The following is a 5,891-nucleotide window of genomic DNA, read 5'->3' as shown; positions in this document are numbered from 1 at the left end:
TGTCTGGGTCATTGATAATGCGGAGCTGCTGTACACTCCAGTTGGGCGCGGGATGCAGTGGACACGTGGCGTTCATGGCCTCTACTTATCGAACATTGTGTGTGTGTGAGCTTTTAACAGCTGTATGTATTCTCGCGCCTTTCCGTAACGGCATCTCTCCGGTTTCTTGAAAGATGCAGCGAACCGATTGGAATTCGGTTGGAAAGACCTCTGAAACGCCATGTGAAATCTTTTCACATTAAGACCAGGGTAAGCTCCTAGAGTATGTCCGGCCGAGCTTTGCAAACGGTTGTCACCATAAACCAACATTACACTTCAAAAATGCTATAAGAAAGTAAACAAGCTTCTCAGAAATGTCACCAGTTTGATCCGTCGTCCTGTTTATTTCCCGCCAGAAAACATCAGTGCTGCAAAGTTTTCGAGAAGTATGTTTAATATGTACACTATGGTATTGTTCCGTTCCTTTTTGTGACATTCCTTTGTGATTACAGGAGCAGTGTAATATGTAAAATGCAGTTTATTATGAAACATTCTAATTCACCCCATAAACTAAAGGCTCCGCTGGGAGTTGAACCCAGGATCTCCTGTTTACTAGACAGACGCTTTGACCAGTAAAGCCACGGAGCCCTTCCGCTGGTCAATATCTGTCATAATGAGACTCCCGAGATGAGATAAATCAAATTAGACCGTATTTAGAGACTTTCCCCGAAGTAGTTTGCATGCATAATATGGGCCGCTATTCTCTCCACAGCTCACTCGATTTCAAGACTTTGCTTCAACTCCGACACTCAGTCGAAAGATAGTGGAGGATCCACGAGCCGTGAGTCCTCATAACAAGTGTGGAAGTGTGCAAAGATTCTCAGTGTTGTGTTTCCCAATATGAATGCTCCATGACGCTGGATTTTATTCGCCTTCTTTCCAAAGTAAATAGGCATGTTACCTCTTCAGATTAACCACGTTTTGATCAAAGTTTTAGATGGTTTTCATGCAATGATGTCTGCGTCGTGGCTCTCTAACTCGAAAGGTAAATCCAATAACTTCGTTGAAAAATTAATCCCGAAGTTGAAGCTGGGGAAGGTCCATTCAAGAATCAGACTTAAAGGCACCTAAACCTTAGAGGGCATAGACATAAGAGTCCAGCTAACGAGACTGGTGAGACTTGGTAAAAAAAAACAACTATCTCTGCCATAACTATATGTTCGGTATTTTTCAATAGAACAGATGAAGCCGAATGACTGGGTAGAAGAACTTCTGCTGAAACAACTTTTTTTTTACCTCACATTAATTCGCAGGCGTTGAGAGCAGCAATGAAAAACCTCCATCTCTGGCTGTCCTTGGCCGTCTCTTCTATTGTGTTCCAGGTGTGGTTCAGGGACCCTATTCGGCCTCTGCTCTCCGACGCCAAGTTCTCTCTGGTCTCCCATGTCTCCTACGCCCGGCAGAGATCCAATGAATTGGAAATATTGCGTTCGTTTTCCGTATAGACACCGAACCGGGGTAAGTACGTGTTGACGGTTAGGAACATTGCACTTTGTTAGCTATTATGGGAATTGTTTTGAAGTTCGTTAAGCAGAATGAAGGAATAAAAGTGTCTAAATTTGCTGATGACGCTCAGATACTTCACGAGCAAATAGGAATGTTAAGTGAAAAGCGTTACCCGGCAGATGGGTTGTAACTCGCACCATGCTGGGAATCGCGTAGCATTATTCAAAAAGGCCGGAGATTGAAGGGCACAACATCTAGGGTCAGAAATATACAATTACATTTTCCGGTAATATTAGTGAGTGTGACAGAAATAAAATCAGAATTTGTGAATCATGTGTACATGCATGTTAAAAATAGAGTTATATACTGATAAACGTACAATGACTTAAAACGTATGACGGATCTAACTCCGGAATCCAGCGACATTGTATCCATTTGGACCTCCTGATTAATACTGATGATTTCTGGAGTTATACAATATCTTCATCAATTCCTGTCTATAATATTGTCTTATTGTTATATAACAGAGAAGGTCTAGTAAATATATTGATTCCACTTCTCACTCCTTTACAACCTGATTTCTGTCATGTACGACGGTAAGAGAACGCAAAAGGCAGAGTTTTACCCATATTTTGAGAGATATTACTTCATTGGATTTAAAAAAAGGCATGAGGTTTGCTGGAAACTAAACCGTTGGCACGAAGATGCAGCAAGGGTTAACATAGGCAAACTGCATATTCTTTGTTAGGCATATGATTGGAGTCTAGCAATATGAAGTATTAAATCAAGTGGTGTGCTGTGGTGCGCCAATAATAGCCGTATCACTCTCCACGATGCCTGACTTCTCACTAATAAAGTTTTTTACGAGCAGTGGAGACAGTTCAGAAGAAATTCACGAGCTATTTCCTGGTATGACAACGTTCAATAATCACTATTATCATGATATTAGGCGATTTTGTTGTTAGGCAGGGGGATTTTAGTAGAATAAGAGGTAAACATATCGAAATATATATTTCGATATATACATTACAGGTTAAGTACTTCCGTTTTATTGCTTCAGTCGCTGGAACTTAGTGAATAAAATCCAATTTCAATATTTAGAACTAATGGAAACAGGAAGATGTTCTTGCATTTCCCTTTTAATCTCTGCATTTCTGGGTGCTGTGCGTTCTGGAGATTAGATCATTTAAAAAAAATGTAACTACGAATACTACCCTTTTTGACGTTCCCTGGGGAGTTTTTATCATAAAAATCTGTAGAATAAATGGTCTTATTTAATGACTGTATAATGTGATATTCGGGGAAATTTTCGCGAAGTAAGTATGGCCTCTCCACCTGCACCATTCGCTACTTGCTTGCCAAGGCTAGGCGGACCTGTTGAACATAATGATGGAGGTTATACTGAGGCAAATGCATTGTTTTGCGCTCCATGCAGCGTTCGCAATGTCACCCCAGTGGGCAGCAGAACCTTTGTCCTGGTTCATGCAGCTCCCGACTGCTCCATTTTGCTCAGCGTCACATTACTCTTTGACCATTTGGTCGCCATATGTTTCCAGAGGCCACTTACCAACGTCGCCTGTGTTTTACTTCTAGATACTCGAATCAACCTTTTATCTGAGCAAGAAATGTTTATACGGCCTGAACACTGTGTGTCACTTTAATTTCTTTCGTTTTTGTTATATGCATACTGTGAACATTTAGAATCAAAGCTGAAAAATTTGCTAATAAGTGGGAATAAAGAAATATATCATAATAAACAAAACCTGTCACATTTGATTATCCTTTTTTTCCCGTCTGTCTTTATTCCCGGGATCAGGCAACAAAGGTTAAGTGCGCGGGAGCATTTCAGTTACTGCGCGGCCACTCACTCGCGCAGCTCAGAGTGAATAGCACTGTGTAGAAAGAAATGCACGTTGAAAACTGCGATGAAAGGTTTTGTCAGCAACCTGCAGTCAGATCAGTATAAAGAGCGCTCTACTGTACTTCACGTGGGATATCCCAGAAACTGGCCAAAATATTCTCTTCTGGGCTGCATTCAGTGTTGTCACGTTGCTTTGTTTAAATAGAGTTGCCATGCCTTTTTTTTTGGAGAATGTTACAATTTAGAGACTGCCTACCTCATTACATAGAAACACAGAAACAGGTCACGATGTTGTGCTGAACCAGCTCAGAAGTAAAATAATAAAAGAGAAAGAGTTAATCATTCCTGCCTGCACAGTGTACGTATTGTCCATAAAAACCGCGCGACTCTTTCTGAACAAAGTGAAAAATGTGTTGCGTCATCTGAAATTTTTGCCATCCAAATGTGAAATGCAATTAAGGAATTGGTGCCATAGCAGGAGGAGAACTGGTGGACTAGTTTTGTGTCTTTGTCGGTGAAGCAACGAGAGGGAGAGAGGAGTAAAATGTGTGTCTTTATAAAATACCGTACGTGGTTTCAGAAGTCGAGTCAAATTTCGAAGTATATAGCCCTAAGATTGATTGACTTGTGGGAATATTCAATAAATCAATGAAAGAATAATAACCATAATGCAATCAGTGAAGGACCGCGCCAACTTGCGCGTTCAAGTGGGCCCAAGTCTAACGAACTGCGCACATGCAAAACGAAACAAATAATAATAAACAAATGAGCAATAAACATCGAGAATAGGAGATGAATGACCCTTGAAATTGAGTCCGTAGGTTTTGGGAAAACTTCAATGATGCAGCAAGTAAGGTTGGGTGAATGTATCTCCTGTGGTTCCAGAGAATGACGGCAACGCCCCAACTAGATGATCGTCGTCCGCCGTCGTCCGCAGAATTGATCGGGTAAAATGCGAAGGATGTCAGCGTACTCGATTATATATAAGACTGTAAATGAATTATTAAGTAAAGGAAAACGATATGTTACAAAGTTGGTGGAAATTAGAGGTTCGGCAGAATCAGATAAGACAGGACGTAACTGAGTGACAGAAATTGATAGACTTCTCCCTGCAGAGCCGTACAAATGTCTGCGTTTTCTATATTTCAGGAAAAAACGGTTATCTTCAACTCGGAATCTGTCGCCTCAGAAACAGTCACAAGTTACCGGTTTGCAGTGTATCTAGTCCACACATAAACCCTGATTGAAAAAACAACTCGGCTTAAGAGGCAACCGGAAAAAAGTGTGCTGAGAAAACAATTTCTGCTGTGGAGCATCTACATCTCAAAACTGCTTAATCATAAAACAACTTCATAAAAGCTGTTCCAGCTAGTATTGGAGGTTTGGGATTGTATTTTGGAACCCCTTTAAATTTCTCAGAGCGGGTTAAGTGTAGCTATTCTAAAATCGTTGCCAGCGCCTGTGTTCTACTTTGCAATGTTGGACTGCGGACACTGGGACTGCTCCATCAGAATGGAATCCATGTACGTCTTGGTGTAGGCCTGCAATAGTCACTGAATGAAACAACAGAGGTAGATAACCGTGATAATACTCCTCGCCTTCGCTGAACATTAAAGTCGAATTGCTGCTGTACATACTGACAATATTCGTTATAATTAGCGGCCTTGCACTGACATCTGTGATATAGTTGTTTGACTCCCAGGAGTTTGTAAAGGAAACACTGCCCCACTGTTCTCTTCGGTCTGTTTCAACGAAATCTTGGAAGAGTTGGAAAATGGAAAATGCTTCAAGTTTCAACAAGTATGTGAGAGAATGTTGAAAGCATACTTTTTGAGAATATATATGCTGTTATGAGAATTAGCATCATTATAACAGCACATGATGATGTTAATTGTCGAATAACATCATCAACCAATCCACGTATTGGGGTAATGAGTTAAAATGCGTGGTAGTGTGGCCGAGCGGTCTAAGGCGCTGGATTAAGGCTCCAGTCTCTAAGGAGGCGTGGGTTCGAATCCCACCACTGCCATTTTATGTGTACATATTTCGGTTGCTGTATTTTTAAGTATATTTTAAATACATTTTTAAGAGAATTACGTAAAATGAATAGAATAATAGAATAGTAAAAATTAATATTAGCCCTCACCTCTCCCCTCAACCCTTCCCCCCTTAACATCCCTGTCTAAAAAAAAGAAAAAAGAAAATAAAGAAATAAAGAAGAAAGAAAGAAGGATTGCCTGGATATCGGAGGATCCCCACATGCTCCATGGAGTTCAAAATAACTTTAGTATATATCTTTATTTTTCCCCAAATAACTAATAATTTTAGATTCAAAGGACCTATATATTCAATCCTATCTTTTGTAGATAGGGGTGCCAAATTTTCAAAAATATATCATATTCATTTCTTAAATTATAAGTATTTTTTTTCAAGTGGAATGCAGCTATATATTGCATTATTCCAACGGTCCATAGTTAAGTATGAATCTGATTTCCAAGTAACTGCGATAGCTTTTTTGGCTACTGCCAATGCAATTTTTATATTT

The 5,891-nt window shown here is 40.0% G+C and overlaps 2 non-coding genes across 2 annotated transcripts; one reads left to right on the top strand and one right to left on the bottom strand.

Moving 5' to 3' along the window:
- Positions 1–553: 553 nt before the first annotated feature.
- On the bottom strand, positions 554–627 carry trnat-agu (transfer RNA threonine (anticodon AGU)). Its single transcript has one exon. It is a non-coding gene; the product is annotated as a tRNA-Thr (tRNA).
- A 4,666-nt stretch (positions 628–5,293) lies between these two features.
- Positions 5,294–5,375, top strand: trnal-aag (transfer RNA leucine (anticodon AAG)). Its single transcript has one exon. It is a non-coding gene; the product is annotated as a tRNA-Leu (tRNA).
- Positions 5,376–5,891: the final 516 nt, after the last annotated feature.

The sequence above is a fragment of the Hemitrygon akajei genome, chromosome 8, assembly GCF_048418815.1.
Source record: "Hemitrygon akajei chromosome 8, sHemAka1.3, whole genome shotgun sequence".
NCBI classification, from domain to species: Eukaryota; Metazoa; Chordata; class Chondrichthyes; order Myliobatiformes; family Dasyatidae; genus Hemitrygon; species Hemitrygon akajei.
Note: the sequence above shows the minus strand (reverse complement) of the source record. Positions and strands in the feature narration are given on the sequence as shown.